A 16771-nucleotide genomic window follows, 5' to 3' on the forward strand; every position below is an offset into this window, starting at 1 on the left:
AAAATGTGCATTGAGTAATCAGTATGTGCATCACCTTTTCAAGGTAGTTATAATCATATATGGATATCAATTAATTAGATATATAGAGAGAAAATTCAATGGATATAGATAAGTATCTGTACATATACTTGTGTGTATGTCTACAGCACTAAAGAATGCTGAGTAGCCTGTAGAGAACAGTCAGAGCATTTCATCTATTATTATTCCAATACTCTAGGGCAGAGACTGTGTTCACCTCGTCTTTGATTCTCAGTAACTGTCTTTTTTCTACGGTGTATTATAAACGTCACTTAATGTAAATCAAATAAATGACTTTTCTAATCTCTTCCATCAAACTTCAAAGAGGATGAGCCAGGAACAGAGGTGCTACTCTTGGGGATCGGAGTGATCAAGAACCTTAAACAGAAAAACAGAACACCTAAGCTCCACACACGGCTTTGTGCTAATTTACTGCAAAACTTTGGAAAGTCCATTTTCTTCACTAGGTCAAATTTCCCCATTTGTAAGATGAAGACTAGAATGGCATTATTTCCATGGGCCCTCGCCAACACTTAAATCTACATGGGTCTATGTTTTACAAGCACAGAGAATTATCCTTCCTGAAACTTGAGCACTGGGATGGAAGCTCAAAATTCTGGCTTCTAATTCCATTTGGGTCAGATAAACTCTTCTGTTTCTGGCCCTCATTAAAGTTCAGGTTTTAGCAGCTGGTTTCTGCCTTTATAGTTCTTTGAAGTACATGGTAGTTAGAATATCTGTATATGATAGCAAACCAAGATTTTGGAAACCTTTAGGGGATAAGAAATTGTAGAAATTTAAGCTATAATTATAGTATTAATCACTCCCATTGCATCATTATCCTCCAAAGCCAAAGGGAGTTACATTTGCTGAATTTAAAAACAATAAACGCATGTTGTGATTTATGGAGGTACAAAAAAAGGCCTCAGAAAAATACCAGCCTGTTTATTTTATCTAATATTTGTAACACCACCTAATATATTCATGTAGTGTTTTTGAGAGGACTCCTGGGTAATTTTCCATGCCAAAGGTTTAGCCAATAGCTGACAGATGTCCTTACTCAAATAGGCAGGTTTTATATGCTATGAGCATTACATGGATCATTCTTGCCTGTCTTCTTGCTGTATGTCAGTGCATCTGGAATTTCTAGCCACTTCAGAGCTGAAATCACTTATATTTTTGTACGAACTCAGGATGCCTTAAATATTAAATCATCGCATGTTTATTGAGCACCTTGCATAAACTCGCCTCTGCAGAGACACTATGATATAATGACAATGAGTTATACAAGGTGCTCTATTAATAGCAAATACAGTTTGTTGCAGAACGACCAAAGGCCCACATTTTAGCTATACTAACACACCTAAATTAACTCTTACCACTCCATAAAAAACAAAAAGTTAATAAACTCCAGTTTACAGAGATCAGAGAGGTAGTTATGTAATCAAATCCCAACCTTTTCTCAATGTGGTAGACTGCTTCAAACTAGAAATAATTTTTAAAAAATCAAATTAAAATAAATGCATGAATGTTGGCACTTAAATTGTAATGACAGAAGAAACTGAAATCAGCCAGATGGGACAACATTTTCAAAGTGCTGAAAAAAATCAGTTGGGATGGATTGCCAGCAAAACTATCTTACAGGCGTGAGGCTGAAATATAGACATTTTTGTATAAATAAGAAATGAATAGATTGTAAATAAATCCTCATAAAATAAATCTATAAAGGATGTGCTTCTGAAAAAAAAATAATCCCAGCAATAAGATCTGTGATGCAAAGAAACAACGAACATTCAGGTCTATCCAAACAAACACAGTCTGAAAAACAATAATAGTGGTTAATTTGAGGTTAAAACATAAAAAACATCCAAAATGCATCCTAAATACTGAACAACAATAGCACATTTATGGGGGAGGAGTGAGAGAAGAGAAAAAGCATTTTAGAGTCTAAGTATTGTTCAGCCTGGGAATGAAAATATCTATTAACTAAAGACTTTGTTAATTATGCATGTCATTTTTAGCACAACCACTAGAATACTAGAGAAAGATTAAATGAGAGCACATATGTTTAAATCCTGAAAACAAAACAACAAAAATTAGCAAAATAAGAAAATGCAGTTCCCAGGCCAGAACAAGAAGGTAGGGCAAAAGGAAGCTGGGTTCAAAATGGAAACCTTGAGAAAGGTACTTAGCCATTTGGGAAATGTTCCAGGCAAGTTCAATATTGACTTACAGACCTCCCATTGGAAAGACTTTGTACAGTGGGGCCTCCCCAACTCTGTTAGCTAAGGACCAATTATTAAGATCAGTCAGCAATACAAATCCTCCAGTAAAAACTAAGTTAACCAAAGAGATCTGCCTCCACTAGTGTTTCTCAAATGTAGGAGTCTAGATTAAACAATACTTCCAAAGACTGAGTAGGTCTGATGGAGGGGCACTTTAATCACAAAGCCTATGGGAGAATGAAGTGGACAGCCTCAGATCCCGTGCTTGTCCCCCACTTTCCCCACAAGTACAGCAGCCCCCTTGCTGTTCTATTTCTCAATACAAGTTAATACCAACACACTTGGTGGGTAGCTCAGTCTCTGGAAGTGTTTGTACAAAGTGCTCATTCATGTTTATAAGACACTACTCTTCACATTGAGAAACATGTTTCTTGGCTTAAGAAAATAAGGGCCAGGCCTTACTTAAATTCTGTGAGTCTCATAGCTCAGACATGTGAGGTCTCTCTTGGTAATAGCCAGTCCAATACTCCTGCCATTTTTCTTATTTCAGCAGGGCTGAGTAGGAGGAGAGACCTTTCCAGTAAAGTGAAGGCCATGTGGAAGCTCCAAAATCCCAATCTCTGGAGGAACAGCACAGTCAAATCTGACACCCACCAAACTCTTCTTGAAGTGGGAGGACACTTCTGCATTTATGATTTTAATTGAGACATACAAGTCTAACCTTTTTCTAAGCACTACAGAATACATGATTTATATTCTTTTTACTTCTGGAAAAGCTTATTTTAAAAAGTTTCTTGGGTATAGTCATGTAGTCATTCATGTAGTCATTCTCTTTCATATTTATTTCCTTTCCCAAATGTATTTGCTCACATACTTGACTTAAATTTTATTGTATCAGATATTAATTCACTCATGACTTGCTACATCACTTGATCATTTATTTTGATTATTATTGATTTATTATCATTCTATTTCATTATTTTCTTACTGTGATTCTCTATGTCCATCTGTTCACTCATTTACAATGCACACACACTCTTCATGCAAACTTGTTTGCTAGAGCTACAGGCAGAAATAGACAATGCACACATGATTCCTTCTCAAAGCCTTGAATTATTTCCTTTTGCTGTCTCTCTCTCCAGATTTCTGCCTATGTATGCATAGAGAGTCCATTTTGCACAACTCAGATCCTTCGCTCACAAACAGGGACACAATTTACAGTAACTTCTAGAGATTAGTCAGGCCAGGATTATAGCAAAGTTCCGTTTCCTTGAGTCAGACTCTCATCAGTCCAGAAACTTTGATCCAGCTTTCAGGCTTCCAAAGCTCCTGCCCCTGCCTCAGATGAGTGTGACTCAATCTTGACCTAGGTGGTCACTGTATAGTTCCAGAGTTCTAATCCTTTAACCTTCAATTAATATGTTATAAGAAGAATATTTATCCTATCTCCCTCTCCATGTTTATACTAATGTTACAATCCTGTACAAATGACCCCTGCCTTGGTAAACTCAGGACTTGTCTCTCAAAATACAACGCATTATAGTAATCTGCACAACTGTTGATTGTTTATATTTGTCTTTACTACTAAGGAGTAAGTTCTAAGATGGTAGCAACTTAGATTGTGCTATTTATCAATATATCTCCAACAGCTGGCATAGTGTTTAGCATGAAGAATATTTGTTAACAGAAATCAGCATGGTTTAAGTATCATTACTGAGTAGATGCTAAGGGCCTAAAGTGAAAAGACATGGAATAAACTCAGCACATGAGGAGAGAGAGAACCAGGAAAGATACAAAAAGGACATGATGTTGCAACTGTGCTTTGAGCATAAGTAAAGGATAATAGCAATAATGTGTGTGTGTGTGTATGTGGAGGGGGTCTGAATGCATGAGCACACATACATACATGATGGTTCCTGAACTGTGTTTGCACAGAAATAGAGGTGAAATGAAAAGTTCACAGTGTTTGGTTCATAGTGAAAAGGGAAATGGGACTGGGAGTGAGAGAAGAGTAGATAGGTGAGGCTGGGAGGGCAGGTAGACACCAAATCATGCAATTTGTAATCCATGTTAAGGAACTTGAATTTAATTTTGGGAGAAAATGAGGGGCAAGGAAATGGGTTATATGTGGAAATGATATGGCTAGAGGAATTTAAAAATATTTTTATTTTGGGAACATCACTTATTACCGAAACTGGTAATTAGGAATGAAGGGCAAATTTAGAAAAGAGATTACCTTGTTTTTTCGTGAATGTTCCCAGAGCATAAAAATAACATCACATTACATTTCGAGTCATGCTTCTAGCTAAGAATCACATTTCATTCATTTTAAGTGTGGGATTCACACTATCCTTGCTTCACCTCATGTATGAGTCAACAAAGCCTATTTCACCTCCTAAATATTTTCTAAATGTATCATGTTCTCTTCATTCATATTGTGATATCCTTGGTGTAGACACCCATCATCCTGACCTGAATGTTGCTACCATCCCTGCACTATTTTTGTTGCTACCTATATGACTCCCATCAATCCATGTCCCCAGCTGGTTGTCAGAGAGAGCATTCTAAACGGTTTCTTTGTCGTCATCATTTTTCCTATAGTCGCCCATCACCTGGAAGATCAACTCTAAGCCCTATAATGTGTCTTACATCACTACCTCTCCAAGCACAATTTCCTTCACTATTTAATTGTTGCACTTTCACAAAACAGGTCAAATCACCCACCAAGATCACCTTCCTTAGTCTTCTATAAGAAGCAACCTACTCCCTCCTTAAAAATAATCTTCATAAGACACACACACATCCTTTGTTATACTTATTTCATTGTGTTGATATTATTTGTGTGTATGTCTATCTTTATACATGAAATCTATGAAAAGAACTATATATATATATATATATATATATATATATATTAGCCAGTGCCTGGAATTTTGTATACTGTCTGTTTAAATAGATATGCACCTTCTCCCATTTTTAAAAATGCTTAAATATATGAAAAATGGCAAAAAATAAATCAAAATAAAGGAATTGGGTCAGATTCAACTGAAGTAAGAAAAAAAAAAAAAACCTCCATATGTTCTGTTGTTTTGCAGCAGAGTAAATTTTTTTTTTCAACTTCTTGGAAAGGTACAGAAGACCTTTTGGTCACTATTTCTCATCAATTATAAGCTTCACTTAAAAATATAACTGGTATGATGGTTTTAATATTGATTCATTCTAAGCATATATCTGTTGATACCTAGGGAGAAATTGACTCAAAGTGTTTCCAACTATGGGGTCAGACCCGGCAGAGCCAAAAAACCCAAGTGTTCTCTTTCTGTCCCCCACTAGCTCATGGACTGAGTCTAGTGGGAACGTCTTGGGCTCATCCCAGGTAAGGTAACTGCAGGTTCTTAAAAATAAGATTAGGTGGGAAACTGTTCACAGAGTGGGACTAATGACCTGAGAAATTCGATGACCAGTGACTTGGGAACTCCTTCAGGTCCAATGGAGAACCTGAAAGCCAAATAGGAAATGAGGAAAAACAGCTGGAAGTACTAAGAGAACATGAAGTGCGGGGTGTTTAAAATGGCTGTGGGAAAAGCATTCTCTAAGAGCGTAATATAAGTGAGAGAATCAGGAAGAAACAACAATTTGAAGTGGAATTTTAAAATAGTATGAATGCATGTTCTTTCTGTCGATACCCTCTGACATTTTGGCTATGATATTGATACCTTGAGACAATAGGTCATTGAAAATGGGGAAAATAATAAATCAGAAAAGACGTTTTACTCAGAGCTTGTTCTGAATAAGACAGTGTACCTGCATTGGAAATATTTCTGTTGAAAGCTTGACTTTGAACTAAATGAACTTTCTGAAAGTCTGTGAGGTAGCTACAGCCACCCCCCACTTTTAAGTAAGAAAAACTGAACTGGGCCTCCCCGGTGGCGCAGCGGTTGAGCGCTGGGTTGCAAAGCTGCCGGCGACCTCTGCGGCGCCGGTTCGATCCCCGGCTGCTCCCCGGCCACTGGAGGAGGGTCCCACATGGCGCGCAGACCTCTCCTGCCGCCCGCTGCTCCCCTCAGCAGTGTACTTCGGTCCTTCTGCCTGCTCTGCTCCCTGCTCTGGCTCTGGTGAATTCTCTCACCCTCCCGCGCTTCTGACTGTACCCAGTGCACGTATAAACAAAAAAAAAAAAAACGAACGAACAAACAAACAAATAAATAAATAAAAAAAACATGCCTCTATAAAAAAAAAAAAAAAAAAAAAGAAAAACTGAACTTCAGAGAGCTTAGATATTGTGTCTAAAAATACTTACCAGGAAGAGAAAACTAGAGAAAGTATGACTGGAAGAAAGGACTAGGGATTAGTTTTCACTAATCAGTTACTTTGTCTCTGAACCAATGGCTCCTTAAAATATGGTACATTTTTTTTTGTTTGTTTCTGAGACATGTTACTAGCTAGAATGGTGAAAGATAGAGAGGATGGCATTGATCTATAGGATTTAGCAGTACCCAGGGGTCATTAACTACCTACTTCATGTTACTCTTCCCAAGTTCTCTCATTCTAGAAGGAGGTAACAATTCATGTCTCCTTCTATCTGTAAGACTGTTCTGAGAATTGGGAATATTCCTAATTTAACATGGGATTATCATCAAAAAGATTTTTATGTTAATTTATTCTCCAGTCTGTTACTGAGGTGTTGCTGGCTTGTTCATAGCAAATGCTACTAAATCTTGACAAAGTTTAGTCAGTGTGACACAAATTGACAGGAACAAAGATGACTTGTTTAGAATTGGATGATTTACTATCCTAAAGTGACTTTTTTTTTTTTTCCATATAGTTTCTAAATTTTCCCATCACTGTGCATGGCATAGCTATAACATGTATAAAACCCCAAATACTAAACTTTTCTGAATTAACAGTCAGGTCCATAAAGCTATGGAATATGACAGAATAAGGGATTTTACACCTTATTTATTGCTGTTGATTTTTTCATTTATTGATCACTGTCTCCCTTGAGATATGAGTTTTAATTAGCTTTACCTGTGAACCTTCCCCAACAGATAGGGTTGAAGTAAAACTCACACTCCCATTGTTACTATTCATAAAACCATGTGAAAATTTTATTAAGTTCACATGCACCGTGAACCTCATCCACTAGTTAGAACCTATAGCTGTATTAGCCCATCTGGTTTACAGATGGAAAGCTGCAACTCAGTGGTAAACTGACTTTCAAAACAAACAAACAAACAAACAAACAAACAAAAAACCTGGGCAAATAACCACAGAATCTAGAATTTGATCTGAGTTTGAGTTCAATAATTTTCAGCTGCACTTTGCCCACTTCCTTATATATAACATTTTTCTTTTTTAACATGTTCCTATTCCCTGGAAATACATTTTTTTTTTCATCTGAGAAAGTTATAGGAAACAGCACCAAATTTAGGTACCTGAAAACCAAGTAAAAAATGACAGTCAACTAAAGATAGAATTTTTAACTAGTAACCCTAATTCAGACTTGAGACAAAAGCAGAGCTGTTGACTAAATTGATCTCACTTCTTTTCCTCTGGATGGACTGGAATAAGGGTGGAATTTAACAGCATGAAGGTCCTCCGTATGTATATTTCCAGTACGTATCTGGCAGGAGAGGGAAGTAGGAATTTTGACAAACAGGACAGTGCAAGCGTTTATACTCTAAGAGAAAAAAATGTGTCCCATCCATTTGTCCATTCTAGAATTTTCTGGACATTATGGTCAGACCCATCATATATAAATTGAAAATATATTAATTTTAGTATCTTTCTACCAGCATGACATGGACAGAGTTTTCCAAATTAGAATGCCCTAAATTCTACCCAGGGAGTCTCAAATTCACTAAATCTCTATGGACTTGAGCACCTGTTTTTAGAAACTCTCACCAAATTACTTTTTGAACAGACCTGATTGAGAAACAATTCAGTAACATACCCTTCTTCTGTGTATGAGAAGAACCAAGAGAGATACATCTTTGTAAATATCACAGAGTTTATTTAGTCACTGGAGTGAGAAGCCATCCCTTGTGACCAGCAACAAAGATGCAAGTATGATTAAGTGGCAGAATTAGGAGGTATTTCTTCAGTCAAAGGAACAAAGGAAGAAGGAGCCTTTCTTTAGTCCGTGCTACTACTGGAAGTTGCTGTCAGGGGACTGAGTTTACTTTTGTAGCATTGAGAATCAAAGAGAAATAAGAAAATTAAAAAAAAAAAAAAACTTACTTTCAAGGACTTCACACCCTAGTTTGATAGGTGTGTGCAGTGAACTGTGTTCAGGGTTAATTAAGAGAAGATGTATGCTGGGACTCCCCGGTGGCGCCGCGGTTGAGCGCTGGGTTGCGAAGCTGCCCGCAGCCTCTGCGGCACGGGATCGATCCCTGGCTGCTCCCCGGCCACCTGAGGAGGGTCCCGCATGGCGTGCAGACCTCTCCTGCCGCCCACTGCTCCCCTCAGCAGTGTGCTTAGGTCCTTCTGCCTGCTCTGCTCCCCACTCTGGCTCTGGTTAATTCTCTCATCCTCCTGTGCTTCTGACTGTACCCAGTGCTTGTATAAATAAATAAATCTTTAAAAAAAAAAGAGAGAGAGAAGATGTATGCTGAAGATATTCAGAGTAGATCATGCCCGAGTTTTGCTGTGGAAGATGTCTCGTGGTTTATCTCACAGACTTGGTTAGCAGAATGAGGACATTCCTGGCAGAGGATGACATGTTAAGCGAGTTACAAGCCAGTGCTTGTGCTGCTTGAAGTTAAAGCACAAAGAGAATTGTTGAAGGATGTATGGTAGCTGGTTGATGTCTCAGGAAACACCTTTAAATGCCATATGAAGATATCCTCTCTGCTTCCTGTAAACCAGTGCCTGGCAAGAACATGGTGTAAATTGTTCTCCTCCAAAGAGATAGAGCATCTTTGGGAAATATTAAACTCCTCATGCTTGTCAGCATTCAAAGTATTTGAGCTTCATACTAGAATTTAGACTATATGATATTAAAGCTGTTTTTCTAGCTATAAGATATTCTATAATATCTATTTAGGCATGGCAACCTGTTAGAATAGGCCTGCAGAACATTCTTGTGGATGAAATGTGAGAGAAAAAGAAGAAATAAAAATAAATATAAGAACTAATGAATTATAGGAGCGGTAGAAGATATTGAACATCAGTACTGGAATGAATAGAAAGAGTGATAGTTGAAACAAAGTTAATCCAAAACATCTTATTCTTTCTGGATACTCAAAAATATGTAAGCTGTTCTCTCCCATTCATTACTGTTTCCTTCCAATCCAAGATCAGACACACATCCAGTATGTTTCCATAGTGTGACCTGGGTGATTTTAATAAAAGGAAAGCCAAATGGTGCCTCTTCTCAACCCTCAGTTTTTATTAGCTTCCTATTATTTCTTATACTACAATAATTTTGATGTATTAGAAAAATAGGATCTCCCCCATCAGGTATTATTATTGCACCACACCCACCAACAAGGCACCCATAGTCTATCATTATAGTCCATTGCGCTCCCTCCCTGTTTTGCTTTTTAACCTTCTCCCCCTCTTCCCCTACTGGTAGCCTTTATGCTACAGTGGGTTTTCTATTATTCTTAAAGACCAAATAATTTTACATAGGCTACAAAGACTTTCATGCCTTTCTTTGTCTTTCCTCTCAGATGCATTTGAGACCAGATTTCACAACCTTCAATTATCCTGGCAGTGACACTATTGACTTGATGGGCTGCAAAATTCTTTGACGTGTGACATGAGCATCCGAGTATATGTAGTAGTATCTCTGGTCTTTGTCAACCTGATAATATTGACTCAGTTATGATGACAGAAACTTTTTCCAGACTAGAAGGAAACTGCCCCAGTTATATATTTCCCCAAGCACCATAGTTTGTCAAGTGCATCATGTTCCCTCTTATCACAAAACTTCTGAACATTCTACCTCCCGGCCTTTCCCCAAATTATCAGTATCAAACTTGTCCATATCTGTGTATACTCATCACCAGTAAGCCTACACTGATTCACCAATCACAGTGTTATAACATCAGCTTTCCACTAGGTTTTCATTTGTGGCTATATGTTCATCACTGGAATTCGTGAAATAATGTCTCACTAACCCTCCTGTATAAAAACAGAGATCTTAACTATATAGCCTCACCATTGTGTCCTTAGTACCTAGCATGAAGACTGACTCACAAAAGAACTCAATAAACATTTCTTCAATGAGTGCGTAAACACTGAAAAAAAAAATTACAGAGATGTGGAAAATGAAATCAGACTTACAGCCTCTGAAGGCAACGCTGAGCACTGAGCACTGTTTTTTCATTAACCAGGAAGGAGGCTGAGCCACAGTGAAGAATAACATGGTCCATGCAAGGACCATATTAAATGCATTTCCTATGCATAGTTCCCCTGGAGGCATCATCGTAGGAAAGAAATCACTTTCTCAGAAGAAAGAACTGATGGGCCATTGTAAGTGATCAATGGAGAGCTGAACAACTTGAAGTTGGGCATTTACAGTAGAGTTTCACAATCTTCCTTTGAGAATAAGAAAAGGTTTCACACACTAAAAAGTAATTCTTGAGCTCAGATTAAAGGGTTTGAAGTTTGCCAGGTGGACAAGGGTTATAAGAGAGTTGAGCTGGGGAAATAGGTGGTAAGTTGGTCACACACATAATTGGTATACAGCCGAGAATCTGCACAGTTCTGAGAGGTGAGTTGAAGTCCCAAGCAAACAGGAGAATTTCTTGTGTGAGGCTCAGAAATGTGGAGATTGTCCTGAGACAATGGGAAATGGTAGAAAGATGGCAAGTCATGTCATGAGTCAAACTCAGATTTCAGAATGATAACCTCAGTGGCTAGTACCTAAGAAAGAACACAACTTCATCACTCAGAGTATCATTAAAGATAAATAAATAAATAAAAATACCACTCTGAGTTGCTGGGGATTTCTCACATAGTAACTTCTTATCAAAGAAATTCAGAAGGCAAACTCTGGGTGAGGTCCAAAAAAACAGAAGTCAATAAGATGGCAAACAAAAAAAAAAAAGCTTTATCCAACCAGTGAGTCTTTCTATCCTGTCTCTCCCCCAGTGCTCATTTATTGTTAATTGAGAGGTACAGAAATGAGGAGGCCAGCTTCAGGCTTGAAGGAAAAAGAGGTGACATAGGCATTTTCTGGACACTGAAGCATTCTGAAACCTGATGATTGAGTGTTTGTTTTCCCATTGTCTGCATTTTTCCCTAGTCCTCCAACATGAATAATTGTCAAGGTTTTGCTAGGCTGAAGTATATTCCAGGGAAATTGGATCTGCAATTTTGCAGAATTTCACAATGCCTTTTGCAGTTCTGTGTTGAATTGTTTGTTTAAATCTAGTTTATTTTACCTTCTTGGTCCTGGACGTACTATCAACTGAAATATTTATATCACTGCCTCTTAGGAGTTGTGCATTTCCCTTGTTCTGTTAAAAAATGTGCTGACCTGCTCTATGTATATGAGTAATTGTTTTTATTTTAATTACTTGAGTGCCTGTGGAAGGAGATTAGGTTGGCTGGCCTCTTCTCTCCTTGACCACTTCTTGTCTTGCTTTCAGTCATTCCCTTTATCCACAAAGTCCTTGTGCTGGTCACCAAGGAAATCTTTGGAGACTATTAGAAGTTGGAATCTCCATGATAAATCTAGCCTTGAAAGGAGGTATGGGACTCATAAGGATAAACATACCTTGCTCCCCCTTCCTCTTCTCCCACTCCCCCAAATCCCTCTCTCCCAGCCAGGCTCCAGAACACTGGAAAGAAAGCCAGAGTACATTCTTTCTTTTGATCAGACCTTATTCCTGAAAACAAGTCTCTCCTCTCATAAACTCACACACATAGCCCTTGTTACCTCTAGCATTCAGTTCTCAACTAATGTCCACCTGGCCTCATTCATTCATTCATTCATTCATTCAACAGTTATTGAATATTCATTGTATGCCAAGTAGTGTACAAAGCAGGCAAGTCTCTGCCCTCACAGTGTCCATAGTCTGACACACAAAGAGGATAGTTAAGTCGTCAGTACCATCATGGCGGCAGGGAAGGAACATCAGGGGAGAACCTGCTATTTGGGTTAGGCAGTCATAGAATTTATGACAGGGGAATTGACATTCAAGGTGGGGAAGGAGACATTCAAGGTGAGGAAAGAGAGGAATGGGAGAGGGAAGTAATACAGTCTTTGAGACCCTTGTCCAATGTGTGTAGGGATTCCCTATGCCAACAAGTTTTGGGATACTAGCTAAATGTCCTACAATTCAACTGCATTCTGACTCTATACTGGAAATAGCATCGGGAGTCCCAGGTTAAGTGTTCAGTTGTGCAAGACCACCCCTGCTCTCCACCTGACCTCCAACTTTAGACACTAGCCACAAGTACAGGTGGCTACCTGTGCTTCTGACACACTGATGGTAAACCCTTCTAAAGTTCCACTAACTCACTATAGGGTGGCTCACAAAATCTCAGAAACATTTTAATTACTGGATTACCAGTTTATTATGAAAGGATATAGCTGGATATCTAGACGGAAGCAATGCCTAGGTCCAGGTATGGAGAAGATGTGTGAAGCTTCCATGCTGTTGCCTACCATGCCACTGCCCCAAATTTCTACATATGCACCAATATGGAAACTGAATCCTATCCTTTTGGGTTTGTATGGGGGCTCATTCCATAGACATGACTGATCAAATTGTTCACCATTGGTGACTGATTCAACCTCCTTTTCCTTTCTCTCCCTGGAGGAGGGCTTGAGTGGTTACCTATTTTAATCACATGATTGGCCCCCATTCTTAGGTAGGGCCCAAAAGTCATTATTAACATAGCCAGAGACACTTTTCTAACTCTCATCACTAGTAAATTCCAAGAGTTTTGTGAGCTGTGAGCCAACCAAGGGTAAGACCAAAATATATATGAGAAAGATAGTTCGGTCATCTGAATGACAAAATGTATTTTTCTTACAAATCACAGTATCACAGGGAAGCTGGCACGAGGGAGGGAAAATATTCCAGGTTGGAATTGGAGTTTCAATTAGTTAAAGATCAAGCTAGATAGAGAGGAACTGATGGATGGTATTTTTAAATACCTGGTTTTTACCACACTGTGTTCAGATATAGTTGTATTCAAAACCAACATTCAAGCTCCAACATTTTGCAGCTTGAGTAAGTTATAAGGCTGTTTATCATCATTTAGTTCATAGTGTGGAGGTAAGGATATACAGCATGTAAATAAATTGTTTATATACTGTTTGACATGTGGTAACTGCTCAGTGATATTAGCTTATATTCTTTTTTAAATGAACATTTATTTTATTTATTTTTTTATTATTTTTATTTTTTTTTATTTTTATATTCCCCATACAATTGCACCCCCCTTATTTTGACCCCAACCCCTCCTTTCCCCGCCCCCCCCCCACATAGTGTATCTCTGGCTTGTAGTTGTTTGTTGGTTTTGATTTTTTCTTTCTTATAGTTATTCTTTTTCCTGGTCCCTTTTTTAGGTTTTCTAGATTCCTGCTATGCATGAGACCATTATGGCTCAGCGAAATAAGCCAGAAAGAAAAAGAAAAATACCGGATGGTCTCACAATATTAGCTTATATTCTTACTTCCATGATAATGATAATGATGATGATGTATTTTTATCTCTTTTTCCCTATACCCTTGTTTTCTTTCCAACTTTGCTTTTTTGTTGTTATTCCCCTCCAAATCCAATCAGGTGCTTTAGGAATCAACACCTTTCTGGAAGCTACCCAGCCTGGCTTCCAGCTCTACCCAATTTTTCTCCTTCACTCCCCATCTGTTTTTTTTTTTTTATTTCCCCACCCTCTCACTCCAGTGGTTAATACTTCACCATGGCTGGGCCCCAGGAACTGGACAATGAATAATTTAAACTAACGGTATCTCTAGAATTATTATTTCCATGTCAGGACCATGTTAATTGCTGTTCTTATGGATAGCTCAGTTAGAAATTCATGTTCACTTCTTCTATCACGTGTAGGGGGGAAATGAACACAACATAAATTATGGGTAAAAATATTATTTATCATCTAGCTGTTAACTTCAAAAGGACTTTTCACTTCAACTCTCATATGGATTTCCTGCATTTCCATATTTGCACTGCCATACCTGAAGTTAGGAATTATCTCCCACCCAACTTAGTGTGGAATCATCCCCAAGGCACTTTCTCTCTCCTTCTAAATTTGCCTATTTCAATTTAGCTTGCAATGAGGTATCTTAATGTGCTTCCTAGCTTAACACATTCATCACTTTAAATACATGTTTGAGAAATCTCTAATAGCTTTTTGTTAGACACCCTATTTTCTGAATAATACATCTATCAGGACACTTTTCATTGCAAGGAACAAAAACAAAATTCTATCAATTTGTTTATTTTTATTTGTTTAAATTGCATTGCTTTTTATTGAGGTAGTGTGATTTAGGGGAATAGAATCACATCTCTTTGGATGTATGCTCTCACACCTCACCCCCCAACCAGGTACCCATAATCTACTATAGTCCACTGTTCTCCCTTCCCACTCTGGTAGCCCCACCTCTGCAACCAGATTTTGTGGGTTTGTTTTTGTTTAATTTTTGCTACAGGGGAAATTATCTAGTATTTGTCTTTCTCCTGACTTACTCCACATAGCATTACTTCCTCCAATTTATCAAGTTGTTGAAGATGGCAAGGTTTCATCATTTTTAATACCTGAGTAGTATTTCATTGTGTAGATAAATTTTTGATTCACTCATCTGTCCTTGAGGACTTAAATTGTTTCCATAACTTGGCTAATGTAAATAGTGCTGCAGTGAACATAGAAGTGGATATGCCCATCAGATAAGTGATTTTTCATTCTTCGGGTGTATACCTAGTAGAATTACCACATCCTATAATAGGTGTATTTTTAATATTTTGAGAGACCTCCATACTTTTTTTTTTATAGGGGCTATACCAGTTTCCATATTATAAAAGGTAGGATAGAAGAGAGAGAGGGAGGGAGGGAGGGAAGAAGGGAAGGAGGAAGAAAAAGAGGAAGGGAAAAGAAAAGAAACAAGTGTTAGTGTGTGGAGATAAAGGAACCCTCATACACTGGTAGTGAATTGTGGACTGGGAATACATTGCCTTACCTACACGAAATATCTAGAGGTGCTTTGTTCGGTCTTTAGGCACAATTTGATTAGGAGTTCAGCTCTGTTTCTCTGTTACTCTCTTGGTTTCCCACAAATGTCAGTTTCATCTCTAGCTGGCTTTTCTCATGATGCTAGGACAGTGTGAAAACAATCACAGACATCCTGTCTCCATATTATACCATGCAAATGTTTCTTTCAGTTGTTCCATCCTAAACTATGAACCCACCAGAAACAATCGCTGGATCTCTTAAGATGCCATGAGCTGATGGCCATAGATTTGAATCAATGGCATCTCTTAGCTGAAAACTGTGGGGAGGTTTGTGGGATTACTGCAATCTGTTTATTTAGGGGAGTCAGGACCATCCCCTGTAGTATGAGTTAAAAAGGTTTCTGGTGAATAACATAAACCATTGTGGTGAAAGCCAGTAGATGCTGGAAAGGCAGCCAACAGTGCCCAGTCTGAGGGTGCCAACCCAGGTTCATCATTACCTAGCTCCGACCCATGAGGCCAATTTCCCATTGCTCCTTTTCTGACATTATTCTTGTCAGACTGAATTAACTGCCCCAAATTTCCATTTCTGTGCTTTTGCTCCAGATTGACTTTCTATGTGGAATGCCAAACTCCTACCCTTCTTGGTCATAGAAAACCCTCTCTGTGCCTTAAGACCAATTTAAAATGCTATCTACTCATGAATCCTGTATTTAACCAACACTTTCTTCTGCTGTAGTGGAGTAAAAGTCACTGAATTTGTAATCACTTTATTTGGAAATGCCTTATGGGACAGTCTTATTCACAGACTGGATAAGACTGCCCAGCTGGCTTGGTCTTTCTCGTCTTGTACAAGGACCTATTATTTTTTTTTTCTTTCCTTCATCTTTTTATTCAAGAAAGTACCAGTGCTTTGCTTTTGAATATTTTTCTATGTCAATGATATTACCTTATTTAAATAGCTAAAACACTACTCAGTTAGATTTTTGAGCTGGAATTTTTGAAAACCTGAAGGGCTACTTATTTTAATCAAAGGGATATTCAAAGAAGTACAACCTAGTTACCTAAAAAGTGTTATTTAGGTGCATTAAAACTAATGAAGGCAGCCCACAAAAGTCACAGTCACCATAACCCTGCCCCTAAAATGTCAGTATATATTTTTCTCTAATTTCAGCATATCTTCTTCCATACATTATCTGTAACTCTGAGAACTTATTTGTAAATCAAATGGCATACTCCCATTTACATATATTTAAATCTGATCCTTGAGATGAATTGTATGATTTTCCCCCAATTTTTAGTGCCTTCTTGCATCTCAGTTCCTCATCATTAATAAAGTTTAAATATATACTTTACTGAATCTTTTAAAGGTATGTT

This window comes from Talpa occidentalis, unplaced genomic scaffold, assembly GCF_014898055.3.
Source record: "Talpa occidentalis isolate TD23 unplaced genomic scaffold, MPIMG_talOcc4v2.1 talOcc4.7, whole genome shotgun sequence".
In the NCBI taxonomy this organism is placed as follows: Eukaryota; Metazoa; Chordata; class Mammalia; order Eulipotyphla; family Talpidae; genus Talpa; species Talpa occidentalis.